This window comes from Taeniopygia guttata, chromosome 1 (genome assembly GCF_048771995.1).
Source record: "Taeniopygia guttata chromosome 1, bTaeGut7.mat, whole genome shotgun sequence".
Lineage (NCBI taxonomy): Eukaryota > Metazoa > Chordata > Aves > Passeriformes > Estrildidae > Taeniopygia > Taeniopygia guttata.
The window spans coordinates 29,468,019-29,489,268 of NC_133024.1; the positions used below are offsets into that span (position 1 = coordinate 29,468,019).

Consider the following 21,250-nt stretch of genomic DNA (forward strand, 5'->3'; position numbering starts at 1 on the left):
AGATAACAGAAGTTATTGTTTTCCTTTACTCAACACTGTACTAAACCCAGTTCTGAGCCTCCAGTAAAAGAAAGTGTTGATCAAGGCTGTGGAACTGTTGGTGAGAGGCCAGAGGAGGCACATGAAGACGATCATAGGGCTGGAGCTCCTCTCTGATGAAGACATGCTGAAAGCTGGGGTTGTTCTGCCTGGAGAAGGCTCCAGGGTGACCTTATAGCACATTCCAATACCTAAAGGGGGTCTGAAAGCTGGAGAGAGACATTTTAAAAGGGCATGCACAGATAGGACAAAGAGGGCAGGTTTCAAACTGAAGGAGAACCAACTAAGATTAGATTAAAAGTTTTTTACAATGATGGTGATAAAACACTGGCAGAGATTGGCCAGAGAAGTGATAGGTGCCCATCCATAGAAACATTCAAGCCAGGTTGGATGGGGTTCTGAGCAACCTGGTCTGGTAGAAGATGTCCCTGCTCATTGCAGGGGGCTGGATTAGATGGCCTTTAAAAGGTCCATTCCAACCCAAACTATTCAATGAGAAACCTGAGCAAGTCCTGCCAAAGGTCACCAAGTTTCTCAGGGAATTAGAGCTCTGGGCCTGTGAGGAAGGGCTGATAAAAATGGGCTTGCTTGACTTATGAAGGCTTTGGAGGAACACAGTAGCAGACTTTCAGTTCCCAGGAGAGGGTTACCAAGAACACAGGCCAGACTTTTTATAAAAGTATGTGGTAGGAGAACAAGAGACAAGTGAAGTTGCCACAGGACATCAAAAAAATCACTGCTCTGAAGAATTGGAACAGGTATCTGAGAGACTGTGGAATTTATATTCATGTAGATTTTCAAGAACCATCTTAACAACGTCTGTGCAACCTAGTCTGAAGTCAGCATTGATCTTGCTTTGAGTAGGAGCTGGGCTAGATGACCCCTGGAGGTCCTTTCCAACCTGAATGAGTCTGCAAGTAACATCACCTTATAAACCATTATAAAATGGTTTTTGAAACAGCTTTAACATCTGACATATGCCTATCCCAGGGCTTCCTGCACCATACAGTGCTCAAGGAGTGCTGGCATATGTTTGCAGCATGGAGGAATGTTTGAGCTGCTCCACCCACAGCTTATCTGCTTAGTTAGCAGCATTTGTTTCAAGAAAATTTAGACATGTCCCACTCCCTCCATATGCCTCCCTCAGTACAAACATACTGATATGGGTACCAAGATGCACAGGGTCATATAGACACAGGCTTTTAATCAGGCTGGAAGCAAACCCTTGGAAAGTTTCCATGACACAGATGGTGACCTGTGTATTACATGTGTAGTGGCATTACATGTCCTTACCATGTCCTTACCATGCCTGCTCCATAAGAACCACCATTGGCATGAAGGCTGCCAGTTGTAGTGTCAAGTATCTCATCACAATAGTCAACAACGGGGCCTACACTTAATACCATTAATCTGGACTAAAAATTCATGTCAATCATGAGTAAACTTGCTGACACAAACTCTGAGAGCAGCAATAATCCAGCAGGGCCAAACCAAATCATTGCCTGGAATGCAGAGTGATGTAATACTTGGCTTCAAGTTGCTCCCATGACTCTCAGTTACACATACAGATACAGTCACCCACATTACACAGCTACTTTTGTTGAGCAGTTTTGTGAAATCTGTCAAAAAAATTCAATGCTGTTCCAGTATCAGCAGAAGGCATTACATCACAGTAAGCACACTGGATCTCTGAAGCCCAGTGTGATCTTTAGGAAGACAAAGACAAATACAGTTTTAAAACATATAATGATATTTATAAATATTTGATAGGAATTTCAAGGTCTCTAAAGTTGACCAGAGCTCATCAAGGACAGAAGTTTCAAAATCACTTTGGTCAGCTACATACTTTTATGGCAGTGCTGCTGCTCTACAAATATTCTCAGCATGGTAATACAATTCCGCTGCCTGGGCATGCTCAGATACCACAACTAGCACATGTGCCATCCTTTGGGAATCTGAGATAATACAGCATCTAGTCTGGCATCCATCCACTTTTGCAAAACAACTCAACTAACCCAATTTCCCATCATCTTTGTTAACTGTCCTACAGCTGTGGGCAGAAAAATTCCTCAGGGGCCTGTAGCCTGTTTCTTTTCTCTCTCTTTCCTGACACTCACATAAAATATACTCTGGTTTCATGACAGAAGGCACTGAAACAGGAGGAAAATGCCTCAATTTTTGCTGACTAACAAGCATGCCTCTGATCAGATGCGATCACCTTCCCACGACGTGCTGACGCAGTCATGAGCTGTGCTCCTACAGTACCACGAGTTCACCGGTGCCCACAGATTTCCTGTTTGTGGGCGCCATGGTCAGATCAGAGCAGATGCACCACAGCACACAGGCTGAGGGTGCTGTGCTGAAGAAAAGATTACATCATGTGCAGCCTTGAACCACCCAGTGCTGTCCTCAATCAGGACAAGAACCTCACAAAGTCGGTAAAAAGAAAAACGGTTCATACTTGAAAAATCCCTACTTGAACTTCATAGGTGGAAAATAGTCTTAAGAGCTGAAACCAAGTTTTAATATCCCGTCTCAATTAGGAATTCTTGTGTATTATATTTTGTATTTACTACCTAGCTATAACCTCAAACTGTTTTAAATGCACTAAATTCACAGTCTCACCATCAACCCTGATGATGGCTTCTACAACCTATAATAAGGATATGATGTATGAAAAGAATCACTCAATTTTCTTGGTTTTACCATCTTTGCATTTCAGTGAACCTCCCCTTCTTTCTTTTAAGAATCTTGGGAGACTACTAAATTAGAAGATAGGATGGCATGCATAATAATACTATATATTTTCAATTTTAAGTATTTCATATATTTGTTCCAGTTAGGTACCCATGGAGTTATGATAATGTAAATAGACGGGCCTAAGGTGAATTGGCAGATGTTATTTTGAAACAAGGGTACACAAACAGATCTGCAGCTTCATTTAATCTGAGTGCAGAGAACGAAAAGCAAAGTCACTACATTATTTTAACCTATACAAATGCTGAAGATTAGTCTTTTTCTCCCTTGTTACACATCCTCCCTTAAAAGAGAACATTTCCATGCCCAAATGACTTCATTTCTTTCCACATTCTGCTACAACATCTCATTCATCAAAGGTTCATCAGCCTCATCTAATACATTTCAAGTTGGGTATCTCAGGATGCTTTAACAAACAGGAATTTGTCTGAGCTTGGCTGGATTCCCTCAACTGCACCCTCATCCACCAGTTGTGCATGACTGGTACTAGCCAACTGTAAAGCACTGTTCCTGAACAAGTAACAATTGTTAAAATAAAAAAATTAGAGTTTAGGCTATGTATTGTTCTGGGCTACTATCAAAGGAAGCACTCGCATGAAAATACAAAAGCAGGAAACAGTAAAAAAAGTACATTCCCTGGCACCAGTTCTTTGCCAGCTTCAGTCTTCACTGCATACTGTATCACACCAATAAATAAAAGGTGCACTGTGAGCAGCTTTAAAGAAAAACAAATTACAAAAAACAAAACAAAATCCAAACCAAACAAACAGCCACCCCCCTAATCAAGAGAAAAAAAAAAAAAACACTCAAGCAGACTGAAGATTAAAGCACTAAACAATTGTGACAAGAAAAAAACCTTAACAAAGGTCAATGTTGTCCTTGAGACAACATTTTTATTTCAGCTGTCAGCTTTGAATGCCAGATATATGCAAATGTCAGTAAATGCAAAAGGTAAAAATTAGTACTCTTATACAGACATACTCACTGGCTTTCCAGAGATTCTTTTTTTTTTTTCTAATTATGTACCAAGGTTATAATAATAAATCACAAGGAAGAATACCAGTTTTAATAACATGCTGATTTACTTATACAAAACTGCAAATTATTAATTTTCAGTTCACTCCTGGAGTCCTCCATCCATCTTGCATGCCTCTGTAATGACCTAAACAGCACCAAGGCATGGCTGGACAAAGAGCACACTTGGCACTTCTGTGTGAGGCTCTGAGACAAAAATCAGCTCTTGGCAAATCCTTAGTTTCCAGCAGGTGAACAGAACTTAAAATCACAAGGCACAAGAGAAAAACAAACAGGCTTAAAGATGCATATTTTGAATAACACTGTTCACAAGGTCTTAAGGTGAAATTGCATAGCAACCATAAAAAAATTTAACATCAAAATAGTCAAGCAGAAAGCTCATGTCTTTACACACAGTTTGATGGGTGAAGGTATGGGTGTTAACATCTTTGAAAGGGGTCTGAATGTCTCTGCTGGCTTAGGGCAGCAGGTTTGTTGCAGAGCCCTGACACCTTGGCTCCTGAAACAGACCCAGGTCTGCACAAGCCTGAATTCCTGAGCTTTGGGGTAAAACAGAAGGTTCAAGGTGGGGAAGATGTGGTAGGCAGCTCGGGAAGGCTGTACCTTCCTAATGCTTCAGCAATGGGGAAAGGAAGGGGGAAACGTACAGCCAGGAGTTTAGGATGAAGGGAGGCTGCACCCCCGAAACCAGGAGAGAGAAAAGCCTGCGGGTGTGCGCCCCAGTGGGCTCTTCTCTTTTATTCAAATAAAGCTGAAGGACTCCTCTGTCTCCTTTTTGGACATAAACCTCTGGGGTTTGTGGATTTTCCTGACACAGTGAACAAAACATACACATCACAACACACAGCCTTCACTGAGTTCTTCCTGCCTGTTTCTGTATTCTTTCTGATATGCACTAAGCACGTAAGAAATGAGCAGGCAATGCTGTCAACAAAGCATACAACACTTAAACACAAATTAGACACATAAACACTATGTAGGCTAAAAAAAATCCCTGGAGACAAGGTAAACTAATTGTAGTAATTACATTTTTAAAAATAAGATTTTAAAAAATAAAACATTTTAAAATCAAACCATGACATCTAAAATTACCTAGTTTTCTGTTCTCACTTTAAATTGCATGAATGCTTTCAAAAGATTACAAAAATATACTCATCATGATACAAGTTCTGCTGAGCAATTGGTATTAAATATCTATTTTCAGCAGTTTTATGTGACAAATCCATCACTTTTCAGCTTGTTTAGGCTGAGAACAATCCAAATTAACAATCTAAAATAACACTGTAGTTATTTTACTACTATTTTAATTCTTATTTTACTACTATTATTTACTACTATTTTATTTTATTATTATACACAGTATGTTCTGTGTGTGAGAACAGAATGTTCATTTCAGAGACAGAGCCCTTTGCAAAGCCTGATTGTGCTTTAAGCTTACTTCCTTCCCAAATTTGAACTATTTTTTTCTAATAATTTTTCTGTAAGGAAGAGTCTGTGCATTTGCAACTGCTCCACACAAATCTGTGTTATCTGTCCTGCTCAGAGTCACAGGCACTGAATTCCATTTCTGTTCTTAGTCATGCATGGCTCACTCTCCATGCCCACAGCATCTCCCGTCACCCTCAGCATTGCTAGCAATGTAAAGTCAAGCCTGACCTAATATGCTCCCCTGGAACAGAAAGCAAAAATAAACACACAAAGATGGGCCTAATGCTAGCAACCCTGAGTTCAAATTTTACCCCTCTTGCATAGCATCAAATAGGCCACTTCACTTTCAGCTTCACCTCATCCCATTCCAAGTGACAGGCTCTTGTCAGTTTGTGCATCTTTCAATTTCCACCTGACTTTGCTGCCTGGCTTTGTTACTGAATACTTTATCAAGCCTTAAATAGGTTTTATCCACTCTCAATTTAATCAAATAATTGAATCAGGTAAGGTTCTGTGATTTGCTTGATGCAGAATAGAAGAAGAAGTTTCCTGATTAGTTACTTCAGGATGTGAAAAACAAGGTTCACTCTCCTGGTAAAATTCACAAGTTTAATAAAGGACAATAGGATATAAAAATAAAGCAAAGTTAACAGCCAGGTGCTTGGCATTCAGCCAAGAGAACACCTGCTATTTCAGAGACACGTTTCACACACCTTTTCTATTGCATCAGCCTATTGCATATTCAAAAATAATTATGCACATTTAAACTTTTCCCCAAAGTACTTTATATATTCCAAGAGCCGTTTAGCATGGCTTCTCCTCAGGTCTGCCTTTTTAGAGCAGGCACATTTCTTGGCTGTGGCTTTATTCCATTTTTATTATCACCTGCAGCTTGGGCTTTGTTCTGTACTTTCTACAGAAGGCAGGTGCTGGTAGTTGGCATATCAGTAGCAGGGGTTTTTATCATACTTTCATTGGGTATTATCCAACCAAGCAAGCAGCTTGGTTAGCATAAGTGTAACTATATCAGCTATTTCACTACAATGTCTAAGTTTTAGTTAATAGCAGAAATAAAAACTATATCTTTATAGCAAAGTTACCTTAACATTATACATACAGTATCCATTTTCATATTTGCAAAGAGCTGCTATTATAATATGTATTTATAACAATGAGATCTGTGCTTGAGCCTCTGAAACCCACTACTGAGGGCAAACTGAGGAAATACAATAGGCTTTCCAGCTCTCATATCTTGTGCTCTGTATAGCAATAGTGCATTTATGCCAGTTTTCCCATTAATAATGCTGCTTTGTGTTACGTTTTCCTCAGATGTTGTGCACCAAATGCTAGCTAGCCAACTAGCTGTTTCCAAACTCCCCCTTTTTCCTTAAACATTTCTGGAGAGAGGACCTCAAAAGAGGAAACATCCTACGATACTAGGTCAGTTAATCTCCATGTCAGCCTGAGGCAGGCACAGAAGGAACTGGCAGGATGGCAAACATAAAGCAGCTGAGTAGCACAGTTCAGCCAGGAACAGCACAGGGCTGAGCACGAGCTGACAGCCCCTCACTACTGCCATGGCAAGAACACAAAGCAGGAGAGCGATTAATTAGTTTGGCAAAAAGGAAAAAAACAGGATTAACAGCTATTGTTGCTATCTACATAGATCCCCAATTTTTTTTTTCAAAAACACTGAACTTGGCTTGGAAACTGGGCTTGGAAAAAACCTGGGCAATGACTTCTACAATCAATAATGATGCACTGCAAAAATAGTATCAAGTGGATTAGGAAAACACTTCTGTGGCTCTGCTAGGTGGAAACCTACCTGCCTAAGGGGCACTCAGCTGCTGGAAAATCTGCAGGAACCGAACCAAAGTGCCAAGAAACACATTAATAGGGAGAAATTTGATGTTGGCTCTGCAGAGAGCTGGTTGAAAAGTGTAATGTTTTTTCCTCACTGGCATCTCTAACCTCTGTGATACTACAAATGCTTCTGCTGAGTGACAGCAGTATCCCTTTGTAAATGATGGGGAGGATTCCAGGGCTACTAGCAAGGAAAGTAATGAAGCTCCTGAAATTCTCACCTATGCCCACATGAAGCCACAGATTTTTCTCCTACACTGGATGAAACCGTTCAGGGATTACAATTGCAATCATTTTATGCAAGAGAAGAAAAAGCAAGAAAGAAGCCACTGACCATCAAAGCTTTGGTAAGATCAGTTCCTTGACTTTCCTAAAGATAAAAATAATCTATTCACAGCCCCTCTGAAGCACAGCTGCATGAGTGTGATACACACCAAGCAGAAATGAATAGTTGGGTCAACAATTTAAATACAGCAGACAATAAATCAGAAATCAAAGTGGATTAGAACTGAGTATACAGAGACTCTCCAGAAAATGCTTAAGGTCTGATAATAGTAAAAATGAAAACTACTACTTTAAGAAATTTATTTAGTTCACAGCTGCCCAATAGGCTACCTCAGGAACATGTACATTGCACTATTTAAAAGGAGGATTTTTTATTCCGTCACAGAGAAACAGTCAATACACTGCATGCAACAAAACAGGTAACACAAACCTCAGTCCATGGACCCCAGAGTTTCTTTCAGGGGCTGCAATGCCCAAGAACTGCTCTGTGGGAGCCTGGCAATAAGGACAACAAGCTAAGTAAGAGCAGAAAATTGTGCTCCAACACATTCCTCCATGCCTTCTCTCACATGACAAACAAGTAAGAGACAGCCTCACCCCATCATTCATAAGGAGATTTGGTTATATGTGTGACTAAATACTCAAGTGAAAATCTTTCTCCATATTAAAAACCTTAAATAAAAATCCACACATGGGAAAGCGTCACAAATCTGATATTCCAAGGGAGCAGAAGTAATAATAAAACACATTAATTAATTATGGGGACAAATATTCCAGGTTCAAGCAACCTGAGAAGAACCAGAGATTAACTAACAGTATCTCTGGGACAAATAATTTTCCTTTCCCCATAACTAATTTATCTTTTGCCAGTGGGGTGCTCCATACATGGAGATTTAACTTTATGGCACATTAAAGTTTAGCTGTATCATATTACTTAGTAACTTACAGGACAGAATCATTTACAATTTTGCCTCAAGGCCTCAGAATCCATCTTAAAACTGAGACTCTGAAAATTAAACTACCGTGACCTGGCCAAATGCCAATCCCAAGGCCACTGCCCACAGCAACTTTCTTCCTCAGGCTACCTTAGCAGAACTTCTAATAATGTTCCTGAAGGTGTGGTCTAACATTATCCATTTAATTAGACAAGCTCTTCTTATGACAAAGAACAGAGACTGATGCCAAGTACCCATTCAAATCAGACATGAACAACATGTTGGCCCAACTGTGGAACATCTGAGCACGTTTCATACATTTTACAAATATGTGCCTTTGGCACTACAGGGTCATCAAGTTATTGCTGTGACTGTAAGATAGCCAATATAAGTTAACAAAACCTCTTCTCATACTTCTCTTTCTCACCTTGATTGTCTGATCTCATTTTGGATTAAATTTTACAGCCTCTATTTGTTCAGTAGGTCCCAGGTCCTCTCTTCTGCGCCTCACTCTCCTGGGCACAGTATGAAGGCCTTGACAGCAATGACCCTGCTCACAGTCCAAACCAAACCACACGAACGAAGAACAGCCCTGCCCCAATGAGGTACTTAGGATCACCCTAGAACGCCTCACAGTCCACCACATGGGTAAGGCACAGTGACAATTTGTTCCCATACAATAGCACCTTTAATATTTAAAACCCATTATTCAATACATCCTATATGTTAAAATGTCCACCTTTTCTAGAATGGCTGCCTGCCAAAAACAAGCCATCACAAAGTATCTCACACACCCTTTTTCATTTCATTACACATCAGTGTTTTCCAGATATTTAAAAATCCCCACTGTATGTGCTGGTCTTAAGATACAGCTGAAGATTGTCTACACTATTCACGTATGGTCTGAGTTCGCTACTGAGCAGCTTCCTACAATAGTTTTTGTAATGCACTGTTTAATTTTGAGTGATGAGTAGCAGCATTTCACACAACTTCAATACCACACATCAGCAAGGCATTCGATCACTTTATTTTAACAACAATTTGTTGTTCATTCTAGAAATTCAAGTCTGGCAGGCTTTTTAATATGCATGAGTACATTTCACAGAAAGCAAAAAGCACGTTTCCCATTCTGCTCAGCGTGTTCAAGTCCTGTCCTCTTAGCAGAAACAGACCACTTCGAAGGGGAAAATCCCTAATACAAAAATTAATACAAAAGGATATCTGAAATCCAGTTGCTAACACTGATAAGGTAAAGAAAGTGGGGCAATTTCTAAACCTCCATTAGAGATGGGATACTAATTTTTCAATTTGCAGTGAAACAGATTTCATAAACATAATGGAAAGGGGGAAAATTGCATATTACCATGCATGCAAGAAAAATGTTTGAAATATCCTATTTATCTTCCCTCTCTAAGGGATGTGGATTTTTTTGTACTCCTTGATGATGTGAATCACAGATCAGCATTCTGGGAATCAATCCTATTCCCATTTACCAGCGTAATATGATCATTAAGCATAATTAACACATGATATTTCATTACTGCCATGGACTTGGACCAGATCTGAAACGTAAATATTTGCCAAACTGTACATCCTAGTGCCCAGTGCTACACAATGGTGTAACTTAAGACACTCACTTGATTTCCTTTCTCTTCTGGGGGCAGAGTTAAGGCTGCTGTGGGAATTCTCACTTTCATAACATGAGGCGGCTTAAACATCATAGATGATGTTACATTAATTTCTGCAGTATCAAATTTTAAAGGTGTGGAAACAAGATGAAAGAACTCACAATATAGCCATCATTTCAAGAGGCACTAGAATGAACAGAAAGAAAACTCCTGGAGCAAATAATGACCATTTAAATCTCCTCCAACTATCTTTTCCCTAGGGCACTCAATCACCCAGCTCTCCTAGGACACAGTAATCACCATTCTGTGTGATTCAGAGTGTGGCACACATGCAAAAGGTAATCAGAAAAATCATTGCAAGATGCAAACACACAGCAGCCTTACAGAGAGACATTTTATGGCCAAGCCAAGACTCTTTATAACAATCTTAAATTCTGCAGCATGAAATTTCATAGGTTCTTTATCTTACATATTGTAGCATTGTGTCTCATCTACTACAAATACAGATGTTACCTGTGTATTCCTAACACTCCTCACCTATCTTTTCATTCTTTGTCTTGCAACAGAAATATCAGGAAGCTATTCACATCTGTGCTGGTTTTCGGTTTTGAGGTTAGTCTTCTTCACAGTGGCTGGTATGGGGCTGAGTTTTAGATTTGTGCTGAATAGAGGGTTGATAATATAGAGATGGTTTTGGTGGTGGTGAGCAAGGCTTACACAGAGCCAAGGCCTTTTCTGCTTCTTGTATTGCCACGGCAAGGAAATTGGAAGTATGTGGGGAATTGGGAAGAGACACAGCTGGGACAGCTGACCCCAACTGACCAAAGTGATATTTCATATCATATAACATCATGCTCAGCATATCAATTGAGGGAAGAAGAAGAAAGGGAGGAAGATTGGAGATATGGCTTTTGTCTTCCCAAGTCACCATTACATGTGATGGGCCCTGCTCTCCTGGAGATGGCTGAACACCTGCCTGCCCATGGGAAGCAGTGATTTAATTCCTTGCTTTGCTTGTGGCTTAACCCATGAGTTTTCCAGCTTTTACCCTTCCCCATTGGTGGGGGAATGAGAGAGCAGCTCTGTAGGGCTTGGCTGTTGCTGGGGTTAAACCACAACCATGTCCAACATCAAATGTACAGATTTTAAGCTAGTTGTATACCTCCTGTTACTGATTTTTCTTTTGGAAACACACAAGTCCTACAAGTGAAATTTTCCACAGCAGTTAGACAACAGAACTATTGCCTTGACATTGAAAACCCTCTCAGGATATTTCCCAGTTCTCTCTTAAATAAACAGTCTCCCTAAGTCAATGCATCTTTGCTGTACCCCCAAGACTAAGCCATTGAGCAGCATCACTACTAATGATGATTTACATAAGAGTACAGGAAAGCTCCAGCATTCCTTTTTCATAGCCTCACCAAACATGTTCTTAGCTTTTCCCAGTTGCAAGGAGATTCTTTCCCTTCACAGACCATAATCTCTCATCACTCATCCCAAAATACACAACAGTAGATGTTCTTTGCCTGCAGCTGTCATGACAAGTTTTACACAGCAGCACAGAAGTCTGAAACAGTTCTTGGCAAGCCAGGTACAGGAGTGGACTGTTAGCTCTCTGTTGCTCTCACTGCTTGGATTTATCAAACTGCAGTTTGTGAAGTCTTTGGCAGAACACATGGCATTCAGCAGAAAGGTGGATCACCTTGCTTTCCCTAAAATAGCAGAAGTTGCTTCCTCTACTGTGTCAGAAACGTAATGAAAGGTAAGCAGTGCCACATCTGCCACTCGCTCCTGGCCGAGGCTAAATCCCTGAAGAACACCAGGAATGTAAAAATACAAAGCAATGGGCCTGCAGCTGTAGTAAGACACCTAACCCCAGGGTAGCCCTGAGTTCCTCCAGAATGAGTCTGTTTTTCTAAGCCTGTTTATAAAACTACCCTTGCACAAAAGGATACAACTTATGTGGACTAATGAAAGTGCTCTCAGTAGCAACATTGTTTCATTCTTCCCTGTTTCCTTTCCCTACAAATGTCACAGGTAAGGAAACAGAGGAAGAGGAGTATGTGCACATAATGAAGAGGATTATTGTCCTCCTCTGCTACATTTCCTTCAGTACTTATGGCAGCACTTGGAGACAATCCCAACAACAACCACGCTACTCTGGATTCTCTCAGCATTTGTGGCAAGAAAATAACAGATACAGAAAGGTTTTATAAGGGCTTAGTGTTGGACCAACTCATCTTCCCTTAATGTCAATCTCGGCAGTCTTAAAGATAAGGCTTAATGACTCCAAGAATCTTTCACCAAGATCTTACTTACTGAGGTAACAGGATGTACACCAAGGAAAAAGTCACAGGCCAAACCTGGAAAGAAGAAGAACAAAATGAATTTATTTGTCTTTTGGACCCACTTCCCACCACAAACATAATTAGCATAGGAAGACAGAAAGGAGAGAATCAGGGAGATTTAAAAACAAAGGTATATAAAATTCCACCTGCTTCTGAACAAAAGGAGTAAGTCTTAACACTGGTCTCCAGGGCATAATATACTGATTTGATCTGGACTCAAGTTTAAATAATGGCAATAGGCAAAATATTAAAACAGACTTAGAGAAACTGAAGGGAATACAAAGATCATGGGGAAAAGCAAAAGCTGTGTGTATACTAAATCAGAAATACTAGTAAAAAAATCCAGTGTTTCTACCCCCTGGCATTTTGGTCCCCTATTATCACCATGACTCATGATGACCTGCTTACAGCAGCCAAAATAGAAATGAAGCAAGACCCTTCCTGATAAACTCTCCTCCAGTAGCCCTGCTTTCTTACTGATGTCACCTTTGCTTCTAGTACAACAGAGAGTCCTTTGCTTCTAGGACAACTGCTGAAGTCAAAACCACACAAAACCACACAACAGAATGCACCCCACCTTATCATACTGGAGCTTTCAAGCCTGTAACAGCCCCACCCCAGTGTTAAAAGGCTGCTACAGTTAGCAAAGTGAGACTAGGATTTCCTTCAACTACATGAGGAAAGACATGGAACACTACCATCTCCACTGCTTAAAAGCCCATCAATATTATTGCAGCTGCAAACAAACAAAAAAAAATTACTAAGTATTTTTTTTAAATTTGGATTATTCACCAAACTTGGTCAATGGAAATGTTTCCATCATTCCATTGTTGTTGATTTTTAAACTAATGTTTTCCCTTTGCCTTCTTCACTGTATCAAGTAAGACCATGAAACTCTGCTATCGATTTCACAGTCTGTTTACTTACTTGCTTGAGCACTTGGACACTTCAAGAGATCATACACATGACTTCTATACATCTTCCTTAAGGTGAACTAAATACTATACTAACTCATCACTAGTGTCATGCTCCATGGCAAGCACTTGCAGACATCCACCCAACCTAACTAGCTCCCCAGTGACACAGGTGACAACGATTTCAGCCACTGAAGTACTCATATTGAAGTCAAGGGTAGCTAAGCAATAACTATTAAATAATAAAATAAATACTTTTTTTAAAAGTTAAGAATTAAATTAGCCAAGATTCCCACAGTTCCATTGTGTAGATGTGGGCTCATTAGTCAAACTGCTGTCACACACATTATGCTGTTAGCTACACTTATAGATGAATTTTCTTTACCACTGTTGTAAGCCACTTATGAACAGAGCACAATCTGTAGCAAAGGCAGAAATGGTCTGAAAGGAGCACTTCAAGTCATGTAAAACAGGTAAGTCCTAGCCATGTCAGAGGTACACCGTCTGGCTTTGACAAAAGCCAGCTCTACACAGTAAAATTAAGAAAAGAAAATTAAATGCCTGCAAGAAAACTGTTAAAGAGGTCTTGTTGTTGGCCAAGGTAAACATTAATAATAAACTGAAGGAAACAAGAATCATCTGACAGACCAGAAGTGGTCAGATGAAAACTCGTGAACAGATGCCACTGAAGAGCTCAGTTCATACCCACAAAGATTTGCCATGATGCTTGGGTAGGTACAAGATTGTTGCAAAAACTATGATGCAAGGAACAGCATCTGCAAATCCTTGAAAAACTTGAATCTTTCACCATATTTTCTATGTTTTCAACCTGTTCAATCCACAGTTCACAGCAGAAGAAAGTAAGGAGACAAGTCTGCCTTCCAAAGCAGGAGTCTTATAACATGAGGCCTAACAAAACTTAGAAGAAGAAAATGCTGATCTTTTCTCTTCTAGAAAGCTCAGTGACTGGTGGGCACTTATTTCCTGCTAACCATCAGGTACATCACCACACCTCTCCTCTAAACTAAAGCATTCTTGTCTTCCAGTTCCTCAAACCACGGCCCAAGGGCAAGCAAAGTCTGTTTGCTTTTGTAAACAGGTGCTTTGGACCAATGTCATGATCACAGGTAAGTACCTACTTTGGTTGTCCCTGACAGTTTCGAGCTTGCCATGGGGATATTTTGTACCTGAAGTATGAGATGAGTGCATTTTATTAATAAAATTAAAACCTACAGCTCTAACCACTTACAGGTCTTTGAAGCAGAAACTGGGCTGTCCAGTGATACAAGCAGAAAGAGTCTAGTAGTGATCTTCTAATAGAGACTTAAGAAGAACATGGAGCAATGAACATCACTTCTCAGTATCTCTTAAAAGTAAAGGACAGGGATGACTTAGCACCTTCAAAACAAACAAGGATATTAAGAAGATTTTGATAAATTACTTTCAAAGTTTAAAAACAGAGGAACTAAGTAGTACTTGCTAAAGCAGGGAGAAAGAGATTCCTAAATGAAGAAACATTTCTCTTTAAAGGGCTCTTTAAAAAGCAGTTCAGAAAAAAACAACATATCCAAATGACTTGGATCAGATTTGTTTCCTTTGTGTGGTTTAATGTAGAAACAGCAAGGAAGAAATGGACTAAAGATAGCAAAACTGTTCCGTTCTTACCATAGAATGAACTTCCTCAGCTCTTCAAAGAGGAACTGATGGAGAACAGAATAAGAAGGAAGAACTGAAGCTAGAGACTAAATAGCTGTGAAAACCAAGCTATGATGAAACACAACCAGGATTTTTTGTTTTCATAAAAGAAAGTAAGATGCAATAGAGATTGTTTGGGTGTCCCTGGAGAGTAGGCAGCTGAAAATGGACTTTTTAGGGCAAACTGACCGCTTTAAGAAAGCCATCTTAAGAAATTATTTTAAGAAAAACAGAATGAAAAGGAGAGTTTCTTGTATAAGTCTTGAGAGGTACTTTGTGGTGACCATTCACCAGGAAAGTGGTGCATTAACATGGAACTTGGCAAGCTGAAAGCCATCCAGATGAATTTGCTTGGTGTGGGAACTTAAGACTCAGTTCTCATTTCCTCCTCTTGGTTCTCCCTAGAAAATCCCTTTTCTAGTTCATGGTCCTTTTTACTTTGCCTTCTATATAACTAGAATAGAGCACACATCCAAGAAGCTCCTGTTCTCAATGAAGTCTCTTCCTCTACAGATAGTCAAATCGCTCTGTGGATCACTGGTACCAGCAATTACTTTTACCATGGCCTTCATATCCTAATCTCTGATCATATTCACCTGACATACCATCGTCAGTCTTCCCACATGAAACAGGAGCAGTTTCAGTGTGTGGGATTTAGCTGATCTTCCATCCTGAGTAGGTGTGTGGGGAATATATCAGGAATTTTCCCAGAGCTGCAGTTCTTCCCCCTTGCTCTTCATCTTTGATGGCACCCAATAGCTCAGTATGAGGTGTCTATGCTATTTATATCCTCCCTATAGATACCTCTGCTGCTGCCCACAGTGTCCCAGGTAATATGAATGTACAGTCTTGCCAGTCCTGCTGCTTTCTCCACTGCTGTGAAACAGATCAGCAAGAGCTTTTCTAACACTCAGAGCTACTGTTACTTGGCAAAACTTTGTGAGACAGCAGAGCAGCACTGGAGGGATCCAAAAGCTCTGATATATGAAAGAAAATCACTTAATTTATACTTGGAAGGTTTCCTTTAAGGGCTTTTAGGCCTGCCATTTAGGTTTTTATTTTACAAGGAGACATGCTCCCATCTGCATGTTACTACAGGTCTCTTCTACTGCCAGAACCATTATCCCATTCCCCTAATGGTATTTTGTCCACATGTATATAAATACATATAAACAACACTGTGCAGACTGTCCTCCAGTGGAAACAAAGTACTAGACATTCTCAGAACATTGCTTTCAATCCTTCACAACTTTAGCTGCACTTTCTTCAAACAAAGTCAGGTAACAACTTTCATTCACATATGGTTACAGTCTCAAAATAAAACTGAATGAAAAGCTGATTTTGGGAGAAGTATATATTTACAAAATCAAGGACTGTTTAAAACGAAGCTGGATGAAGATCCTGGCCAGAACCACCTTACAGTGAACTGTATGCAGAGTTGTAGGTAAAAAAACACCAGTAGAGAAACAGAAAGCAAAGTACGCTTACAAAAGCATTCTTAAATTATTTAACCTTTAGAAATGTGCAAATGAAAACAGAAAGTCTCCTGGCCTGTGCTCAACATGAGTTTGGAGTACAGCTGCAATCACCATAAATGTGATTGTCAGCATACTGCCATAAGGCACTTGAGGAGACAGCACTGACTACCCAATTGCACAAGACAAGTCACTTGGGCTCTTCCCACCAGTGGCCTAAACTCAGGATTCCTCCAACTTCAAGCTTTGCCTCCCTCAATCCTTCAGGTCAAACAAATTTAAGTAAGAGTGAAATTAAAGGACACATGTATTGATTCCTGTTCCCTAGTATAGTTTCAAAATTTTGAGCTAAATCTCCTTCAAACCTGCTGACAGGGTGTGACATTTCAGCTCTCTATTCACTGTACCACCTCATCCTTCCTTTCCAGCCCTTCCTCCCAGGGGAGGGCTGCAGATTTCCTCTCCCTTAGCCTAGTGCCTCCTCAAGGCTCCTGCCTTCCCACCCACTCCCCTCTGAGCTCCTTCTCCAGTCCAGCCCTGCCTCTTGCCCAGACACACCACAAATGGAAAATGCAGCTCTTGTGGTCCTGTGCCTGCTTGAGGCTGATATATTCCATCATACCCTCACTGCGAGCTTAGACAGACCAATCCAAGCACTTGTAAATCAGCGAGGACTGCCCAGGGCAAAGGCAGTTCTGCTTGAGCAATATCAGAGGAGAAACTAAAGCTCAGTTAACACAGTTCAGCTGATTCTAGAGACATACAGTGACTCTGCCTCAAAAGTATGATCAGCTTTTTACTAGTTAATGCAGTTTGTTTCCCCTTTTGCACTTGTAGCAGGGATCATGGAAATAAACACCCAGCTACTAGTCACTTCCACCTTCAGAAATATCAGGCATTAGACCAGCATGACAGTGTTTGCATTTGAAAGGAGAACTCTGACAACAAAAGGGAAAAGTGCTTTCAAAAAAACTTTAATAGGTTTTCCTATTATACCTTTTGAAACAAATATTAATGTAAACCTCAAGTCTTTTAAATGTATGTTACTACTTCATGGTTATCACAATATTACAACATTGTATTCACATCACTGTAAAGAAATGCTAAGCTTAATTAATACCTTTGTCCACTTAAAGGCTTATTGGAGCATTTGTTTATGATTTAATCTGCCTCATCTGCCCGGAGCTATCCCTACCATGTGCCTGTCTGCTTTATATTCTTGATTTTAAAAGCTTTTCGACAATAGAATTTTTTCACCCCCCTCAACAGGCAGTCTAACAGACTAATACACCCCACTGGCATCAAAATACAGCTCATTACTTACTCAGGATCCCAGATTTCCTATCTGTTCTTTCTTCCATGTGAAGTACAGTCTGATGCCTCCTTTTTTACTGGGCTTGCAGACAGTAACACATTGCAGCAGATGGGCTTTGCCCAAGGATCACGTCTCATTCTACAAACTCTAGCCCTCAAGGCTTATTTTTTGACAGCAATAAATGCAAGTGTTTGGAATATCATCAAAAAACAGAGAGAGGTAGGGCTTGAAAGACATTTAAGCAACAGTGCTGTCCAGCTGTGTTAACACTTAACTCACAGGGCCATCACCTTCCCAGAAACACCTGTGCAATGAGGAAAGCATCCAGCATCTTTCACTGGAGAACAGAGTCCAGCCTCATGACAAACACACCACAGAAAACATGTCACTGAACCACAGAAAGTAACCCACAGGACAGATTTGATGGGGTTTCTCCCCAGGAAACACAGCACTGAAATTCAGCAATGCATGTTTCATTGAGGGAGGCTGCAAGGAGCAGCAGAAACAGCCTCTGGAAGTCAGCTTTAGGAGATCAGGAGAGATGAAGAGTAAGGGCACCAGGGACACCTGTAGTCTCCGATAAAGTATCTTGTTAACACCTGAGTGAAATATACAAAAGTTTTTATCTTACCAACAAGTACTCTTCCTCAAAATTAAATTCTAACATGCATTGCACTGAGTGAAAATATGGCACTTCCTGAGCACATGCCTACTTTTCCACAATTTCACTGTCATGTAGAGAGGAAAACACAAATATCTGTTTCTGATCCACTCACATTCTCCGGGTATTGCTAAGATGGCCCCACCAGGACTGACTCAATCCTAAAATCTGCTAACAACCACAGCACAAATGGGGAAATGATCTGCTGATCCCGGCGTGTTTATTCTATCTTCTAGAGAGTCAAAGAAGACAACCCTCAGATAAGAGCTATTCCCTGGTCATACACTGTCTTTCCCCAAGCTCAGCACCATGTTTTATTGTCATCACACTCCCTACATGAAATTTGAAAGAGCATGGTTTGATCCATTCCCAAATGCATCTTGAAGTGATGTTATACCAAAAACGCACTTTGTACTTTGAGAATCACTAAAGCAAAGTGAGTTTACAAATACAAACCATTCCCCTACCCACACACACACCTACCCAGCATAAGCTGCATGCATATTGAGGAAAGTTTTTTATTTAATTTCTTGTAGCATCTTAGCAACACATCAGCATCCTAAAATCTTCCTTCATTTCTCTATCTGGGGCATTTACAAGCATTGCCATTGTTGTACACACCTCCTTCCTTCTCAGACCAAATGGCTGCTTGATCTCAGGATCAGAGAATTCATGTGGAGCATGCTTGTGGGGGCTCCATCATGCTCTACCTTACACAGGGCCAGCTATGAGGTCCCAACAGGACTTCATCCGCTTTGGCCTTGAAAACCTGTGAGGACAGACATTGCACAACCCCTCTGAGCAACTTGTTCCAGCATCTGACTGTCTTCCTTGCTGGAAATGACATTTATCTTGAGTACCATTTCAACTTCCCTTTGTTGTTCCTCATGCAGTCACCATACAACCAAGTGAAGAAGCTCTGTCTTCCTGAGAACCTCCTCTAAAGTACCAGAAGGCCTCTAAAGGTCCCATCAAAGTTCTCTCTTCTCCAGGCTGAACAAGTCTAGTTCCCTCAGCATATGATCCTCATGCTGTACCAGGGCTCTGAGAGTACTCAAAGGCCTTTAGAGGCTCTCTTAGCCTCAAATGCATCCCTGCTCTCTGCCCATGGCACCAGGGACCCAATTTTAGCTCTGCCTGTGGCCTTCAGTGCCTGCCCAATCTGTGTTGTAGCTGAGCCCTGCCTCCAGCCACGTGTGTGAATTCTGGTCCCGGACCCCGTTGATGCAGACCCTGACCTGAGATAATCACTTCCTTGGGTACTGGCTGCAGTCTTATTAAAACAGTCCTGAGTGTTGTCAGCTGCCTTCACTTCCAGGGCACAACACTGACTCATCCTCAGCCTCTTTGAAGCATTCTCATCTTTTTGTCATGCATCAATAAATCTAGCAATATTCAACATAGAAAACTAGTGGGGCATCACTCATTTGCAAACAGCACAATCCTGAAATACAATTAAAGAGAAAAACTGAGGTGGGTTTTCAATCATAAAACCCAAGTATCTGAGGAATATTACCAGACTATTCTAAGATAAGCAGCCACTTCTGCTCCACCTCTCTCAGAGTAATAGGAAGACAAAGTCTTGGATTCTCTAGTGAAAACTTGCTAGTTTCACTTGTGACACAAATGTGAAAGTAACTCTTCCAGTCAGTGCTGCTGCCTCAGTGTTGGTTTGCTATTTTAATCTGTGCTTTTCCTGTGTTTCACTTTGCTATTGCAGTTTTTTAGTTTGTGTCTTTGGGGAGACAGGGGTTAAACACTAAAAATACACAGTTGTGATGGAAATACCCTCATGGACAGGCTGAGGTTTGGCATGCTTTGGAAGAAAATAACTTAAAATAGCACAGAAAGCAAAGTCTGTGGGATATGTATCTCTGATAGCTACTTTCTGCTGAAATAACCAAAATAGCTAAGATAACACTGACATTCACAGTTAACCTTAACCCTCTATCCTGCTCAACAGAGATGAACGGGGCTATTCCAACCTCAGAGCATTGCCTGAATAATACAAATGACATTGCATTTGTTATGTTCTGACCCCAAGGTCTTCTTATGCAGCTTTATTAATGAGAATTAGGTTTAAAGAAAGTGCAGGTACCCAAAACCAAGTGTGCCACAAGTCTTACAGCCCCATTATAGAAAAGGCTTTTTCTGTAGGATTTGCAATTTGATCATCACAGGTCTAAAAATATGAAAGGGAGAGATCTGGAGGCAGAAGCTATATTAGCTCCATCAGTTTTCATACTTGGAGCTCAGGAAAAATGCAAAATTGAAGTAAAGGATATAAAACTACAAGGATAGATTTTTTTTTTTTCCCTGGTGTTCTCAACATCACATTGATCATTTATCTTTTGACATTCTGAAAGTTATTGAGTGCTACCTTTGGCACCACATTCAAAGCGAACACAATGAATGCACACTTCAGTGGCTGCTATTCTTTGCAATTATACACCCTGGCTACAAAGATTAACAAATAAACCATTAAAACAATTTGTGGCACCTGTTACTAACAACTTTGCTACAGGAACATGTTACATTATGCCTTCTGCAGGCAACGTTTAGGCCCATCTAAGAATGGGCCAAGAGCCCAAACAAACTCTGTGATTTGACTCTCATGGTTGTTCTAGAGAATGTTTAACTTCTGCCAGACATATCCCAGGTGACTTATGCCCAAGTTCAGTGCAGTCAGGTAGGAAAATCAGTGCCCCCATTCCTGTGGTTCAAACCACAGAACAATACGGTGTAAAAGCACAGAACGAAAGAGTTGACAGAAGGATTAAGCAGAGAAACGCAGGTCACCCTTGCAGTCTAATTTTTCCTTAAACACAGCATCCCCACAGCACAGCTCTTCTGGAGCCGAAGGCCTTCCCGA

The 21,250-nt window shown here is 40.6% G+C and overlaps 1 protein-coding gene across 3 annotated transcripts in view; it reads right to left on the reverse strand.

Annotated features, from left to right (window-relative positions):
• TSPAN9 (tetraspanin 9) overlaps positions 1-21,250 on the reverse strand; it is a 169,272-nt gene that overhangs the window by 147,142 nt on the left and 880 nt on the right. For all 3 annotated transcript variants that reach the window (XM_032747271.3, XM_072926270.1, XM_030267858.4), the window contains exon 2: positions 12,290-12,333. The gene's annotated coding sequence lies outside the window, so the exon portion shown is untranslated. The remainder of the gene's footprint in view (positions 1-12,289; positions 12,334-21,250) is intronic.